Source organism: Tachyglossus aculeatus, chromosome 5 (genome assembly GCF_015852505.1).
Source record: "Tachyglossus aculeatus isolate mTacAcu1 chromosome 5, mTacAcu1.pri, whole genome shotgun sequence".
NCBI classification, from domain to species: Eukaryota; Metazoa; Chordata; class Mammalia; order Monotremata; family Tachyglossidae; genus Tachyglossus; species Tachyglossus aculeatus.
Window position 1 is genome coordinate 57,298,315 of NC_052070.1, and position 16,166 is coordinate 57,314,480.

A 16,166-nucleotide genomic window follows, 5' to 3' on the forward strand; every position below is an offset into this window, starting at 1 on the left:
GGCTCTTTTACTTTCTTGTTTGGGCCTAGAACCTCCTTCCATTTCTGCCTTTTCTCATTGTATTTTTTTGTTGTTTGTTTGGGTTGACACCACATCTACAATAAGCATTTAAAACGAGCCTTGCTGGACTAGGAACAAGGAAGTGGGAGGGAGAGGGAGATTTGTAGAGAGGAAGGGTTTTTTGGGGGGAGGGGGGCGGGGGTGTTAAGTAGCCCAGAATTAAAAAAAAAACGGATGCAAATCACTAGTAGGAGAGAAAATTATGTGCAATTACTCACTTATATTGGGCGGCTTTGCCCAGACCAACCAACAAGATCTCATTAACAACCAGAAAATAAGATTGAAATGGTGTGTAAAAGAGCTGAAAAATGAATTTGAATGCTGCATTTGTCCACAATTACCCCCTCCTTCACACATATTTTATTGCAATTTTTTTATTATTCTTAATCTTTCCATCCCTCAAAGCAGATTGGGGACATTCTGGCATTACGGGGCTGCAGGAGGAAGGGCAGGGGATTTCCCATCCCCTGAAAGGAGACCCTGTTCGTGCAAATTTTCAAGGGTTGGGTTTTGGAGGGATAAGAATTCATTTCTCCAGCTTATCTTATTGTAGAAACATTTTGCTTCTAATATTCTTTCACCTCGGCCATCCTACACAATCTTTTTTCTTCTCCAGGGTATCTCACATATGTACACCCACCTGCTGCTGCCTGCCTTCACCCCTGGATTTCCCCTCTTGCTTTTCCCTTTCCCCTTTTCCTTGCTCTATCTCCTTCCCTCCCAAAGGCTCTCTCTCTCCATCTCCTCCTTTTGTTCAAGTTGTTGCTCACTCTTCTGCTCTTTTCTTTCCCCCTTTTTCACCCCCTCTGGCCTCTTCCACTCACCATTTAATGGCCTGGGTGAGTCCGTCCCAAAGACTAAAGAAGCAAGGAATCTATTGGAAGTCTTGGGAGTTCTTCTACTAACTCTACTATATTGGTCTCTCCCAAGCACTTAGTACAGTGCTTTGCACACAGTAAGTGCTCAATAAATACCACTGATTGATGGATTTATTCTTCCTTGGCGCCTTCTCTGCAGAAAGTAAGATGCTTCATTCATTCAATCGTATTTATTGAGCACTTACTGTGTCCAGAGCACTGCACTAAACGCTTGGGAAGTACAAGTTGGTAACATATAGAGATGGTCCCTACTCAATAGCGGGCTCACAGACTAGAAGGGAAAGACTGACAACAAAACAATGCATATTAACAAAATAAAATAAATAGAATAGTAAATATGTACAAGTAAAATAGAGTAACAAATCTGTACAGAAATATATACAGGTGCTATGGTGGGGGGTAGGAGGGGGAGAGGAAGGAGGGGGCTTCTGGCTGCATTTCTCTCTCCATTCTTTTCCTTCCTTAATCGGACCCACAAATGAATTTAAAAAAGACACACACACACACACAGACACATTTGGGACTGAATTCTATCTCAGTTGTTGTTTCTTGGGCTCCTGGGAAATGATTATTCCATGGTGATTTGGAATATCCACCACATTCTAGGATTTTGGCTAGCTTTTCCGAATCGCTCTGCTGTTCTACACACCCAATTCCCATGCCTCTCTCTTTCTCTAATCCCAGGAGTAGTCAGAAAAGAGCAAATGTATGTATATATGTTTGTACGTATTTATTACTCTATTTATTTATGTATTTATTTTACTTGTACATATTTATTCTATTTTATTCTGTTAATATGTTTTGTTTTATTCTCTGTCTCCCCTTCTAGACTGTGAGCCCACTGTTGGGTAGGGACCATCTCTATATGTTGCCAACTTGTATTTCCCGAGCGCTTAGTACAGTGCTCTGCACACAGTAAGTGCTCAATAAATACGATTGAATGAATGAATGAATGAATGAAATGACAGCCCACACTCTGGAACTTGGGGTTTTATCAAGGGGGTGAGAGGGAATAGATAATAATAATAATAATGGTGGTATTTGTTAAGTGCTTACTACGTGCAAAGCACTGTTCTAAGCTCTGGGGGGATACAAGGTGATCAGGTTGTTCCACAGGGGGCTCACAGTCTTCACCCCCATTTTACAGATGAGGTAACTGAGGCACATAGAAGTTAAGTGACTTGCCCAAAGTCACACAGCTGACAATTGGCAGAGCTGAGGTTTGAACCCATGACCTCTGACTCCAAAACCCGTGTTCTTTCCACTGAGCCATGATGTCCTTTGGCACGGAAGGATGTAGTTTATCAAGACCCCAATCCTCCATTTCCCACCCCCATCCTCAGAACGATGGGCTTTGCTGAGATATCTCTGGCATTTTGTCTCACTTGGTATCAAATCCCACTCTGTCTTTGTAAACTTTTAACCTACATGGCCAGGAAAAGCTGATTTTTTTTCCCCGCTAAAGTTTTTACCAAACAAAGCCATCTGCTCATGTCAGTTAGTCGTCGTGCTTCAAGCAACAAGGGAAAGGAGTGAGCAGTACATTTTTCTCACGTGAAAACAGACACGTATTTTCTTCCTTCTCTCCCCATTTTTCCTGGGCGGGAGTGTGGTGGGGGGTGGGGAGGAGGAGGGGGAGGAACAAGAGGAGGTGGGAAGAGGAAAATCCACTTGGGGGAAGGGTCAGACAGGAAATGTGGGCTTTGGAACGGCATTTGGAATCTTGGTTTTTAAAAAATCTTATGTGTGGGGAGGATTGTGTGTGTGTGTGTTTGTGTATGTGGTCTCAACTGGGAGTCAGTAGACTTGGGTTCTATTGTGAACCCCAAGTGGGACAGGGACTGTGGCCAAATTATCTTGTAAGCACCCCTTTCCTTATTACAGTGTTGGCACATAGTAAGCCTATAAGCTTTAGGAATAAGCCACTTATTTCTCTGTGCCTCTTTCTCCTTATGTGTCTAATAATGCCTGTCCCCTTCCTAATGTATTGAGGTGAATGTAAGAAATTTATTTAAGTGTTTTGAGCTCACCAGAGCTGGTGTTACATCAGGACAATTAATAATTGTTATATTTTGCATTCATTAGATTCTGTGTTCTTAGGATACGAGAGAGTTGTCATATTCTACATTCACTAGATTCTCAGAGTGTCTTTTAAAGAGCACAGATGCTTTACAAATAACCTGATGTGATTCAGACATCCCCAGGGCCCACTCCATAGCCCAGATTTTGCCCATAAGTGTCCGTTGCATTTATATGTGTATCACAATTTCCTGAATCCAGAGGGAACCTGTAATCCCCCATCACCCCTGTTCCACCCCCCGCCCCAACCCCACCATGGTATGTTCTGAACGCTGATGGATTTTTGGTGTTGGGGTGGCTTAGCGAGATTGAAATGCAGAGCTTGGTGGGGAGAATTCAAATGCAGGATTTGTCCTTTATGATTAATAAGGGAGCTCAGGACAAGGCAGGCTGGGCAGATAGAGGGAGAGAAAATGAGAGAGATTAGCAATTAATACGGACTTCAGGCTGGGGGAGAGCCAGGGCAGTGCACCCTGAGGGACTCCTCAGGCAGAGAGCCGCTGTCACATGGGGACCGAGCAGCGGGGAGGGGAGAGGGAAGTGGCTGCTGAAGCCAGACATCCTGGACAGGAGAGACTGGGAAAAACCAACATGGGCATTTGGAAGGGAGGATGAGGCAGGGAAGCAGGGAGAAGGAGGGAAATCTAGTGGGGTCTGTGGAAATTGAGAAAGGAGGGAAGAAAGAAGAGAAGCTGCTGCACCTCAGGGAAGCTAAACTTAAAAGCCCAGTGAGCGACCTGATCTTCATATCTTCTTTACCTCACTCTCTTTCTGCCCTCCTCTCTGCCTGCCTATGTTTCTCTTTCCCTCTCTTTCTTTCTGTCTTTCTGCTCTATTTTTCTTATGGTGTTTAATAATTGTAGTATTTGTTAAGCACGTACTATGTTCCAGGCATTGTATGATGTGCTGGGGTAGGTAGAGAAGCAGTGTAGCTCAGTGGAAAGAGCATGGGCTTTGGAATCAGAGGTCATGAATTCAAGTCCCAGCTCCACTAATTGTCAGCTGTGTGACTTTGGGCAAGTCACTTTACTTCTCTGGGCCTCAGTTCCCTTATTTGCAAAATGGGGATGAAGACTGTGAGCCCCCCATGGGACAACCTGATTACCTTGTAACCTTCTCAGAGCTTAGAACAGGGTTTTGCACACAGTAAGCACTTAATAAATGCCATTATTATTGAGAAGCAGCATGGCTCAGTGGAAAGAGCATGGGCTTTGGAGTCAGAGGTCATGGGTTCAAGTCCCAGCTCCGCCAATTGTCAGCTGTGTGACCTTGGGAAAGTCACTTCACTTCTCTGGGACTCAGTTACCTCATCTGTAAAATGGGATTAAGACTGTGAGCCCCCTGTGGGACAACCTGATCACCTTGTATCCTCCCAGTGGTTAGAATAGTAAGTGTTTAACAAATGCCATTATTATTATTATTACTACTAAGTTATACTGCTTCTTAGTTTCTATCATCTCTCTCTCTCTCTCTCTCTTCTCCCTGATTTTTTTCTTTGAGCCCCTGCCTCCCTCCCTTCCTATCTGAGGATCCCCATTTCCCTCCCCAAACCTTTTGCCCCCTGAGCCAGAATAATCAAATACCTTGTTCTTAAGGGTCCTGATGGGTCCCAGAGAAGCCATCTGAGACAGATTCACAGGGCTCAGTCCCAGTGTTCCACTATTCCACCAACAGCCTTGTCAGCTGGAGAAGAATATTGGTAATGTTTCTGCTAACTCTGTTGCACTGCACTCTCCCAAGCACTTAGTACAGTGCTCTGCACATAGTAAGTACTTAATAAACACCATTGATTGATTGGGAAATACTTGTAAGACCTAAGATTCTATACTACCACTGAAGAGCTAGAAAAAGAGAGGGGCATTGACAAAATTCCCACATGAGCAGGAATTGTCCTTCTCTCCCCTCCTTTCCTGCCCCCGAAGAGGCTGCCCTTCAGCAGCAAATGAAGCAGTTGTCTTTGGCCCTCCAAATGGCACCATAATAATTGTGGTATTTGTTAAGCACTTACTATGTGCCAAACACCGTACTAAGCACTGGGGTAGGTACAAGAAAATCAGGTCCCACATGAGGCTCACAGTCCAAGTAGGAGGAAGAACTGATATGGAATCATCATTTTATAGTTAAAGAAACTGAGGCACAGAAAAGTGAAATGGCTTGCCCAAGGTCACACAGCAGGTAAAGTGGTGAATTAGAACCCAGGCCATCTGACACTTAGGTCTGTGCTCTTTCCAATAAGCCATCTCTATATGTTGCCAACTTATACTTCCCAAGCGCTTAGTACAGTGCTCTGCACACAATAAGCACTCAATAAATATGATTGCATGAATGAATGAATAAGCCATTATGCTTCTCCTGATGGCACGATCCATGTCATCTGCCTTATCACTATTTGTTTGAGGGTTATGGTTAAGTTTAAGTTGATACTGTCTTGTGTAGTTTTAGAAAAATACAAAAGTATCCCCAAATTGAGATTGGCCTGATTAAAACTGGTCCACTTACACTACACTAGTCCTCAGAGGCTAGGACTCACTTTGAATGATTGGGCTTCCCCACTCCAAGCTGAAGGCTGCTCGGACAAGGTTCATTTGAGACTGAGATCCCACAACAGCTGGGATTTGTAGTTCAGACAGCATAGAAAGCTGGAGGATTTTATCCTCATTCTTCTCCCCTTTTCTTTCATTCCTTTCCTTCTCCCTTGCTTTTTTTCCCCTTGCCATAAGAGAAGGAGAATTCATTCAAGTTTGGGATGATGCCCAATATTCTGTTGTTCCACAAAAACAGAATTATTGGCCTAGTAAGGGGTAAATTGTGTTCCAGAGGAGCGGAAGTGGGTATCAGCTGGATCATCTCTATACAGGGCAGTGAACAAAGCACTTTGAGGAGCACAAAACAAAGGAAGGAGAAGATAGAGTCCCTGACCTTAAGAAACTTACCATCTAAGGAGGGAAACAGGAGAAACCAAATATACATATTATTCCAGTGACAGAAACCTATTGACAAAGGCAATATAGAGAAATATATAAGAACTAAGAGCGTACAACAAGTCGCGGGAACCCTAAAGGTAAATTTCAGAAAGTTTCAAGGAGGAGGTGCTCATTCATTAAATTGATTCTTGGAGGAGTCATAACTGAAGTAATAGGGCTCAAATCTGAGGAAACAAGACATATTGCAAGATGGGCCTCATTCCCATTTCCCTTTCCATGAGTGCAGATTAAAAAAAAATATTGATACTCCTTGGGAATGATAACTTCAACGAATCCTTAATGATGCTTTTGGAGAGGAGCCGAAAGATATGTGACTCTTAAGAATCAGTGTGGCCCAGTGGAAAGATCACAGGCCTGGGAGTCAGAGGACCTGGGTTCTAATCCTGGCTCTGCCACTTGCCTGTTCTGAGACCTAGGACAAGGCACTTAACTTTTCTATTCCTCAATTTCCTCATCTTTAAAATGGGGATTCAATACCTACTTAGACTGTGAGCGCTACATGGGGCATGGACCAAGTCTAACTTGGATATCTTTTATCTACCTCAGTGCTTGGTAAGAATAATAATAATAATAATGGCATTTTTTAAACGCTTACTATGTGCAAAGCACCGTTCTAAGCACTGGGGAGGTTACAAGGCAATCAGGTTGCCCCATGGGGGGGCTCATAGTCTTAATCCCCATTTTACAGATGAGGTAACTGAGGCCCAGAGAAGTAAAGTGACTTGCCCACAGTCATACAGCTGACAATTGGCAGAGCCAGGATTTGAACCCATGACCTCTGACTCCAAAGCCCGGGCTCTTTCACTGAACCACACTGCTGCTTGGTAGATAGTAGGCACTTAAATTCCAAATTTAATTAAATGCTTTGTGCTTCAGGGCAACCATTTCAACCTCTCTGAGACTCATTTCCCCACCTACCTTGTGCAGGGTTTAACTCACTCATGACATCCCTGAGGTCAGGGGAAAAAATACTAGGAGTCACTTTACCCCCAGGCCAAATAATAATAACAACTGTGTTACTTGTTAAGCACTTACTATGTGCCAAGCTCTGTACTAAGTCCTGGGATAAATACAAGATAATCAAATTTCACATGGGGCTCACAGATTCCCCAGAAGGCAGGCTGGTGCCTGTCAAAATCACTTCCCCTCAGCAATGCTGGATTCTAAGAAAGGAGAAGGAATGGCCAAATCAGCCAAACATGGGCCAAACCAGGAAGAGACCCAGGGCATTGGGTTCCCAGCCCGGCACTCTTTCTGTCTCAATGGCCTAGAGAAGCAACATAGGCTAGTGGTTAGAGCATGGACCTGGGGGTCGGAGGACTTGGGTTCTAATCCCGCCTCAGCCATTTGTCTGCTGTGTGACCTTGGGCAAGTCACTTCACTCCTCTGGGCCTCAGTTATCTGTAAAATTAAGACTTAGTACCCCATATGGAACAGGGACTGTGTCCAACCTAATTAGCTTTTATCTACCCTAGGGCTTAGAACAGTGCCTGGTACATAGTAAGTACTTAACAAATTCCATAAACACCCCACAAAAAAACTGGCCTTCCTGCTTTCCTAACAGATCCACAACTCATTGCAACTGTGGCAATAGCAGCTATCATGGATACTGTATGGCCTTTCAAAACACTGCCGTGGGGAGGGTATTTAATCCTCTCATGGGCACATTGAGGTCAAGGAAGAGTCTGTTCCCAGAGGAGGAAACTGAAGAAATAGGACTGTGTTCTCACCTCTGGTCTAACAGATCTTCTGGCCCAATCCACCATCCCAGGGCCCCTCAAAGAAGTGTTGATTCTCTGACATCTCTCATTTCCCCATCCTCTTCAATCTCCCTTCTGCATTATCTATACCCTCGGATCTTTACTTAAGCACTGAGCCCCCATGGCACTTACATCCACGTCCTTAAACTCCGCCATTTCCCCTATCTGTAATTTTTTAAAGTCTGTCTCCTCCATTAGATTGTAAATTCCTTGAGGGCAGAGATCATGCCTACCAACTTTTCTATTCTGTACTCTCCCAAGCACTTAGTACAGTGCTCTGCAATTAATCAATCAATCAATTGTTTTTATTGGACACTTACTGTGTACAGCCCCTCTCAGGGTCGCACCTGGAGAGTTTCCAGTATTCTACCAATCTCGGCTATGGGAGGGAGAGTCAAGCAGAGGCCTATCCCTTCCATTCCTAGCTTGGGCAGTGGCTAGCAAGTAGAAGGCAATATGCTACAAGTCAAAACTCACCCTTGTTGGGCAGCATTAGGATGGGAGAGAGTCAAGTTTACTGCACGGAAGGCGGTGATGGTAAACCACTTTCTTATTTTACCAAGAAAACTCTAACAATACACTACCAGAACGATTGCAGATGGAGAGCGGGGTGTTCTGGGAGAGATGTGTCTGTGTTGTCGCTATGGGTCTGAAATGACATGACAGCATAAGACAAGACTCTGTACCCTCTACTAAGTGCTTGGGAGAGAACAATATTACAGAGCTGGTAGACTAATTTCCTGCCCATAAGGAGCCCACAATCTAGAGGGAAAGACAGACATTAATTCAAATGAATAAATTATGGATATGTATATTAGTGCTGTGGGGCTGAGGGTAGGGTGAATAAAGGGTGCATATCAAAATGCAAGGGTGACACAAAATTTCGAGGCCAAACAAGTGACTGCAAGAGGCTTTGAAGGGAGTTATTGTACATATTTACTATTCTATTTATTTTGTCAATGATGTGCATCTAGCTTTACTTCTATTTATTCTGATGATTTGACACCTGACCATGTTTTGTTTTGTTGTCTGCCTCCCCCTTCTAGACTGTGAGCCTGTTGTTGGGTAGGGACTGTCTCTATATGTTGCCAACTTGTACTTCCCAAGCACTTAGTACAGTGCTCTGCACACAGTAAGCGCTCAATAAATACGATTGAATGAATGAATGAAGTTATTAACCTAGGGTAGAATGAGGTCAGAGAATGGGTCAGCAGAAACCAACAAGACTCCAATCCACTCCAGTAACACCACTCCCTCTTTGGGCTAGAGCAATCAATCATATTTTTGAGTGCTTATTGTGTGTAGGGCACTATACTAAACACTTGGGATAATACAGCACAAAATAACAGATACATTCCCTGCCCATGATGACCTTACAGTCAAGAAAGGGAGATATATATTAATATAAATAAGTTAATTATGGATATGTGGATATGTATTAGAGAAGCAGCATGGCTTAATGGAAAGAGCACTGGCTTGGGAGTCAGAGGTTGTGAGTTCTAGTTCCGACTCTGCCACTTGTCTACTGTGAGACCTTGGGCACGTCACTTAACTTCTCTGTGCCTCAGTTACCTCATCTGTAAAATGGGGACTAAGACTTGTGGGACAACCTGATTACCTTGTATCTACCCCCAGTGCTTGGAACAGTGCTTGGCACATAGTAAGTACTTAAATACCATTATTATTATTATAATTATATAAATGCTGTTGGGCTGGTTGTGAGGGGCGGGGTGGGGTGAATAAAGGGAGCAAATCAGGCAGAAAAGAGTGGGAAAAGAGGAAATGAGGATTTAGTCAATAAAGGCCTCTTGAAGCAGATGTGCCTTCCCCCATCCCGGGATACTGTCCTGAAATCCTGAAACCACAACTCCAGACTGTAGCTTTCCTATCCCCAGTCACCCTATACATAGATCCACCGCCAGCTTGCTCTGAAACCCCTCCAGGGTTAAAGGCCCTACAGGGTAAGCTTCAAGTGCCTCCTTTGCATCCTTCCTTATTTTGTCCTTTCCTTTTTATCTCCCTCTTCCTGTCACTTCTCTTGCTGTGGTTTTCCATCTCCCTGGCTTACTTTCTCTGCGACACTTCTCCCACTGTCTTTCCCTCCTTTCTTAGCATGCTCCTTACTATCCTTCTTATCTCTCTTCCAGTCTGCATATGAGCCCCTGCCTCTCCTGGTCTTGGACTCACAATCCCTATATTTTCTTCATTTCCCGCTCTCACTTTTTCTTACCCCTTCTGTTCTGTTCTCCTATCTCTTCTGATTTCCCTAAATCCTCGCGTTCCCTATCCAAATCTTGATTTTTTCTTTCCAATTCTCTTCGTCCATCCCTTCCCTTCATTTGCCTTTCTGACTGCTTCTCTCTTCCTCTCTTTCTTTCTCTCTCTGTGATCCCCCACTCTCTCTTTCCTAACTGCTTTCACTCTCTTCACTGTTTCTCTTCCCCTCTCTCTATATTTATCTCTTGGTTTTTACCTCTTACCTTTCTTCCCCTCTCCTCTCTTCTTCTCCTTCCATTTGATGTGGTGGAAAGCTGTCTAGCGTTTGCTCGGGCGGAGGCCCCGGCGAAGGGATCAGAAGTTGCAGCAGTGCTCAGCGCCTCTCCTTTGATCCATGTCCTGAGGCCTGCTTGACAGTGAAAAAAGCATGGAGACAAAACGACTCAGTCAAAGTGATTCCCGACAACTGTCTCCCTGAGATAAGGATGAGCTCTGTGTCTTGGTGTTTTTTTTAAATACCTCCTCTCCTTTTCCATAAGAAATGGAGTTCCTTTAAACTGGAGGAGCAAAGCAGTGGCCCACCACACAGAAAACAGGGAGAGGGAGCCAGGTCTGTGTTTATCCATGGTGGTTGTCTCTCTCTCTCTCTCTCTCTGTCATTCTCTCTCTCTTCCTTTTTTTAAGAATCAGCGTCAGACTCCTGCCGCTGCCCAGCGCCAGGTTTAATTATGTGCCGTGGAGAACGCTGGAGAGTTTGCAGGTGGCAGGAGAGAGAGCTGGATTATGCTGTTCAGTCTAACTACAGGGGAACGGCAGCCTTCAAAGGGACAGAAACCTGGGCATTTTCTGACAATAGAGAGGGACCTCCCCTAAATAGATCTCTGGGCTACCGGCTGCAGGGCCCAGGAAGCTTCCAAAGAGGTCATTCCCCTCACACACTCCTAAATATGAGGTGGTATGAGTTTGTCTGGGCTCAACATGGATCATTCCATTGTTGTCAGGATGAGGGAAGATCAGGAAAGCTCACGGGAAAGGAGCAGGAAGCTTATGTTCAGTTCAATCAATAATCAATCAATCACTGGTATTTATTGAGTGCTAACTGTGTGAAGAATCAGTCATATATATTGAGTGCTTACTATGTGCCAAACACTGTACTAAGCACTTGGGAGAGTATGATATGATAGAGTTGGTGGACATGTTTCCTTTTGCACAACAACCTTACAGTCTAGAGGGGGAGACAGGCATTAAAATTAATTACAGATATGGATGTGGGGGCTCAGGGTAGCGTGAATAAAAGGTTCAAACCCAAGTACTAGGGCAACACAGAAGGGAGAGAGAGTAGGCGAAATGAGGGCTTTGTCAGAGAAGGCCTCTTGGAGATATATGATTTTAATAAGGCTTTAAAGGTGGGAGAGTGATTTTTAAGCTCCTTTCATTCATTCATTCAGTCTTATTTATTGAGCACTTACTGTGTGCAGAGCACTGTACTAAGTGCTTGGAAAGTACAATTCAGCAACAAAGAGAGACAATCCCTGACCACAACGGGCTCACAGTCTAGAAGGGGGGAGACAGATATCAAAACAAGTAAACAGGCATCAATATAGATAGCATTATAGATATATATACACATCAGAACAAGTAAACAGCATTAATATAAGTAAATAGAATTATAGAAATGTGCATATATACACAAGTGCTGTGGGGCATGGAGGGGGGTAGATTAAAGGGGGTGAAGGCAGGAATCATGTCTACCAACTCTATTATATTGTACTCTCCCTAGTGCTTAGTACAGTGCTCTGCACACAATAAGTACTCAATAAGTATCACTGATTGATTGACTGGACTAAGTTTGGGAAAGTACAGTGCAACAGAGTAGGTAGGTATGATCCCTGCTCTCAAAATAAGTTGTCCTGAGAACAGCGTTTTTGAAGATTAGCGGCCCCACCCCCGCTCCCTCTCCAGAGACATAGAGATGAAAATCGAAGAAAAGATTTGAATTGACAAAAACACTTATTACTCTCGGAAGCTCCCAAGCTGAAAGAATATTCTTCTTCATTCCTACTTCTGCCACTTCCTCCTTCTCCTCTTCCTTCTCCTCCTTGTGTCTTCCCCCTTTCCCATTTTCCATTTCCCACCCAGGTTTTCAATGGCTTTCATTCAAGACCAGTTGGGGCCCAACTATAGTAACAATAATTGTGGTATTTTTTAAGTGCTTATTACATGCCAGGAGAAGTGGCATGGCCAGAGGATACTACATGGGCCTAGGAGACAGAAGGACCTGAGTTCTAATCTCATCTTTGCCATTTGATTTCTGTGTGACCCTGGGCAAGTCATTTAACTTCTCTGGACCTCAGTTACCTCAGCTGTAAAATGGGGATTAAGACTTTGAGCCCCATGTGGGATAGGGACTGTGTCCAACCTGATTAGTTGTATCTACCCCAGTGCTTAGTGCTTAAAAAATACCATTAAAGAAGCCCTGTACGAAATGCTAGGGTAGATATAAAACAATCAGGGTAGACACAGTATTGAATCCTCACTTTACAGATGAAGAAACTGAGTCCCAGAGAAGTGAAGTGAGTGGCCCAAGGTCACATTTCTCTTCCCATTTCTGCTCCTGTCATTCCTGGTGTCCCGTATCCTTTCTGTTTCTCCTTCAATCACCCCTCTTTGATTCCAGACAGCCCTTCAATTTGACTGTTGGTCTCCTATCTCTCACCTGGTCAGGAGTTCAGGTCTCTGATGTTACCCACCCCAACTCCCATCTGGGGACCCCTCGGTCCTGCGGTCCTGGCAACAGAGTCACTCAGGGGTCAATTCTTAGAATTCAAAGCCAGCAAGCAAAAGGCAGAGTCAGGATTAGAACCCTGTTCCTCCGGTTCCCAGGTCCGTGCTCTTTCCATTAGGCCTTATACAATGCCTGACTGAATTTTGGCACCTTCCCCTCCCAACAGCAAAGAAACACCCCAATAAGGGTGTTCTACCTCCCTTCCTCCTACCCAGACTTCTCACTGGCTTTGAGTTCTAAGAAGTGATCTCCTAAATGACTCTGTTGCCAGCACCCCGGGACCAAGGGGTCCCCATATCGGGGTGGGGTGGGTAACATCGGAGCCCTGAATTCCTGACCAGGTTAGAGAAAGGAGACCAATGTTCACATTGAGGGGCTGCCTGGAATCAAGGGGGGTTGGTTAAAGGAGAAACGAAAAGGATAAGGACGTCAGGAGTGACAGGAGCAGAAATGGGAAGAGAAATATCGGAGGCTTGGAGGTGGGGCCATTTCTACCAACCTGGGCATACTGAATTCTGGATAGAGGAAGTGGGATTCAATTGCAGGAAGGGAGATTGAGGGTAGACCTAAGGAAGAACTTTGGGAGAGCAAGGTGGATTTTGGGTTATTAAGGAAGAGTTAGGAAATCACCACCCCAATTCTTTAAGAACATGATAATCTTCTATCTTGAATGTAGAGCTGCCTAGAGGCAGGGAAATGAACTAGATGCCCTGCTTTGATGCAAGAGGTGGACTAGATGACCCCAAGATGCTGTCTAGGTCCAGAATTCTGACGCTGGAGCCTGCCAAGTCAACTCTGGTGACAGCAGAAAGGTTTGAACAGTGTAGTCAATCAATCCATCTGTCATATTTATTGAGCACTTACTGTGTGCAGAGCACAACATATAGTAAGTCAGGACTGGGATTGGGACAGAATCGGGTTGGTTAGGCACTGGTAATTTCAACTGCAAGAAAGAGAGGGAGAGAGAAGCCCAGCAGTGGGAGAGGAGGAGAGATGGGGAAGGTTATGAGGCCTCTCCACTTACAACTATCCTGTACTGTGCTGATAAACAGCAACTATCAGGAAACAGGATTGCCACATTATCTAACCACGGCAGAAAATCAAAATTTCAGTCTAAATCCGAGGTGACGGGGCTCTGAGCTCCTCCAGCTGATATTATAGACTCTGAGCCCTGCTGAAGAAGCTCAGAACCTCACATATTAGAGAGAGAGAGAGAGAGAGAGAGAGAGAGAGAGAGAGAGAGAGGAAACTGAGATGGAAAAACAGATAAGGGGAAGGGAGGGAGGGAAAGTGAGAGGAATGGAAAGATAAAAAAGGTAGAGAGAAAAAGAAAGAGTGAAAACAAAAGGAGTAATGGGGGCAGAGACAGATTCCGAGAGAGAGGAAAGGAGAGAAATGGTTTAGAAATGAGCAAGAAGGACAAAAGAATGGAAGTCCAGAGTCAGGGGTGACCTAGAGATGGAGAAGAAAGAAATGGAAAGAGGCAAAGAAAAAATGAAATGATAAGAGACCCTGAGACTTTAAGGCAGGTCTCTGGCTGAATGAAGAAGTTAGGGAGATGAGATGAAAGGGGGAAGGTGGGGAAGGGTCCTGCAGCCCCACTCCTCAATTCCTTATGTGAAATGGGAAGAATCTGAAAGAACTCACCACCACTTCAGCCATGTTTACCCCAGCAACTACTGAAGTGTCCAGCACATATTAGATATTTAATCAATATCTTACTCAATTTTCCTCCTGATCCACCTTCTACAGACTTCATGGTCTCTCTCTTCCACATCTAGGCCCCCAGAAAAGGGAGGAGGGCTCCATAGGGGTGCTCAGGGTCATGGATCATCAGAGGAAAGCCCCCAGGAGTTCAGGGGAGCTTTCTTCAGCAGCCTGGTCCTGGTTGGGGCACCTCAAAACCCAGCAGACAAGGGCATCCATTCCCCCTCCTCCTCCCTTCCCTCCTCCTCCTTCACCACCTCTTTCTTCTCCTCACTTTACTTCCCCCACCTTTTCTTCCTTTCCCTTCCCTCCCCACTCTTCCTGCTTTCTTTCTCTCTCTTCTCATTCCTGAAAGAACTTTGCCAGAGTCTGAATCACATCCTCATCAGTGGTATTTATTGAGCTCTTACTGTGTGCAGAGCAGTATACTAAGTGTTTGGGAGAGTACAACAAAATTTATAGATACATTCCCTATCTTCAGTGAGGCTACAGAATGCCCAGGGAAGAGCAACCACTAGCCCTAGCCTTTCCAAACTAGCCCCCTTCTCTGCTCATGGGCTACCACTTAGAAAGAGCATTGGGTTTTTTGCCTTTGGTCCCAGCTTTCCTTCCCTTCTTACTGGATAATGCTTGGCCCTATTTCCCCTTAGCCATAAACCAGCTTTTGGTCCAATTTGATCTCCTCCTCCTCATTATTATTGATTGTATTTATTGAGTGCCTACTTTGTGCTTTTTTATGGTACTTGTTAAGGGCTTACTATGTTTCAGGTACTATACTATGTGTTAATCACTATTTATTGTTGTGTTGTACTTTCCCAAAGGCTTAACACAATGTTCTACACACAGTAAGCACTCAATAAATATAACTGAATGAAAGACAACCTCAGGTTGGATACAATCTTTGTCCCATGAGGGGCTCACAGCCCAAGTTGGAGGAAGGAGGATTTAGTCCCTATTTTACAGATGAGGTAACTGAAGCCTAGAAAACTTAAGCCCAAGGTCACATGGCAGGCAAGTGTCAGAGCCAGGATTAGATCCCAGGTCCTCTGACTCTGAGATCCGGGCTTTTTCCAACAGACCACACTGCTTCCCAGTAGACGAGATCTGGACCTAAAGCATCTTACAACCGAGTGGTGAAACCAGACATTCCCCTGCCCTTTTTTCATTCACCCTCTTGGAATCAGCCGCAGCGGGCTTCTTGGTCCTGCTGCTGCCTCTCAGTTCAGTCTGCTGAGGGCTTTAGCTAGACTGGTGCCTCACTGATTCATCTGATGGGCTGAGAGCCACAGGTTGGCTGAGGTGAAAGGTCACCTGGAGCAAGTGTTTCTGCTTAGTTCCAGATACCAGCCTGACAGGTGTTCCCCCCTTGATTAATTCTCTGCTCCCCAGCCCATTCCCATCACTCCCTACTCTGGCCCAGACCTTGAAGACCTGAGAAAACAGTTCAATCCAGGGCAGGATTTTCCCCAGCCCTGAGGCACAGTGTGGGGTCTGCCCCCCGTCTCAAGGATCAGCCAGACCTCCAGAATGGGAATAGAGGCTCCTAGGTCTTGTTTCAATTTCTCTTCCCTCCTGCCCCCCAGGTGACCTTGACCAAGCCCCGCCCCGACTCTGTGGAGCCTTCACTGTCCCAGCCCTATCTCCCAAGGATAACTCTTAGTACAGTGCTCTGCACATAATAAATGCTCAATAAATG

General features: G+C 44.9%; 1 protein-coding gene and 1 non-coding gene across 3 annotated transcripts in view; both read left to right on the top strand.

Annotated features, from left to right (window-relative positions):
- The window catches only part of PAX7 (paired box 7), a 177,963-nt gene that overhangs the window by 117,352 nt on the left and 44,445 nt on the right, over positions 1 to 16,166 (top strand). The window lies entirely within an intron of this gene.
- LOC119929389 lies at positions 8,091 to 8,228 on the top strand. Its single transcript, XR_005451515.1, has one exon. It is a non-coding gene; the product is annotated as a small nucleolar RNA SNORA7 (small nucleolar RNA).